The 1,412-nt window shown below is 36.1% G+C and overlaps 1 protein-coding gene across 1 annotated transcript in view; it reads left to right on the top strand.

Moving 5' to 3' along the window:
- LOC106884109 (sialate O-acetylesterase) overlaps positions 1-1,412 on the top strand; it is a 67,514-nt gene that overhangs the window by 3,153 nt on the left and 62,949 nt on the right. The window lies entirely within an intron of this gene.

Raw genomic sequence — 1,412 nt, 5'->3', positions numbered from 1 at the left:
AAGAAGAAACCAAGAATAAACAAGATAATAACTAAAACAAGAGCACTGAGAGAGCGTAAACTTCTGCCAAAGCAACACCAACGTCCTCTGAACGATTAGCCGGAGATGATTTCTAAAATGAGAATATCTGAAATAAATTCGACTGCTCGTACAGATAAGAATACTAAAATTGAACCTGACCGCTCTCAAAGATTAAATAAAAATAACAGGAAAAATTATCCAGAATATTTGCCCGGTACCTGACCGATCCCAAAATCTAGGCAGTTCGTGCCAGTTACGAGGCCAAACATCCCTGAAAGTTTCATCCGAATCCAGCCAGCGGTTCTTGAGATGTCTTGTCCACGGACATACAAACAGAAGCGACTGTAAACAATACCACCGCCTTAGCGAAGACGGAGGTAATAAGCGCGTAGATCACACAAGTCTGGCAGCTGCGAGTTTTGCAACGTAAATACACTAAATCCTAACCTAGAGTAATCGCCCTTGAAGTTGTAGATCACACGTCAAAGTAGCACTCGCGAGTGTCTGCCGTTTTCGCATGTGAATACGTATATGTTACGGAAGCATGTAGGGTTGTCTCTGCATGTGAATATCAGTTGTACGTGAGTATATACATTTCTGTATTAATACGTGTAGATGTGAATGTGTGCGTGCTTATCTGCATGGATGATGTGTAGGTATTTACATCTGGATTGAGTGACAATGTGCGTGTGAGCACAGCGAGGGCATGCTCTTATGAATATGCACATATGATTAGTATGTGATTGTGATTTGTTTGAAAGCACAACGCGGCGGCAAAAGCGTCATTGCCGTTGGATTAAGAATTTTGCAGTGCTAGGAAAAGAAACGAAGAGAGGAAAACAATACATGCATGGATATTAGCAATACTATCATCACCATCAACATCAGCATCTTCATCATTTTTTCCATCTTTTTATACAGAATATTCTGTATTTATATTCCAATGCTTCCATCCCTGTTTTATATTCTTACTCATTTTCGCATTAAGATATACGTATCAACACGTCATATTTTTTATTTGTTAAGTATATTTTATAAACAAGTAAATATACATATACGACTGTTATATTTTGTTCTCACGTAATAATTTTGTGAAAAAAAGAACATTGTTCATATACGCCATTGCAGACAAAGCGGTGTATGACGGTCATCCCTAAGGTTTTAGATTTTTGCATACACAGAATATATCTATTCATAAACAAATTGTCCGCCAGTAAATTTTTGTAATTATGCGACTATTATAATCGTGAAATCAATAGCTACGCCTGTGGCATATATCAACTTATAACAAATTTATAAAAAACATTCTCACACTTATATATTAATACATATATACATATATTAACGTGTATATATTTATATATACGCACACACGCATATATATATATATA

The sequence above is a fragment of the Octopus bimaculoides genome, chromosome 19 (assembly GCF_001194135.2).
Source record: "Octopus bimaculoides isolate UCB-OBI-ISO-001 chromosome 19, ASM119413v2, whole genome shotgun sequence".
NCBI classification, from domain to species: domain Eukaryota; kingdom Metazoa; phylum Mollusca; class Cephalopoda; order Octopoda; family Octopodidae; genus Octopus; species Octopus bimaculoides.
The sequence above is the reverse complement of the archived record's forward strand: the minus strand, read 5'-3'. Positions and strand labels throughout refer to the sequence as shown.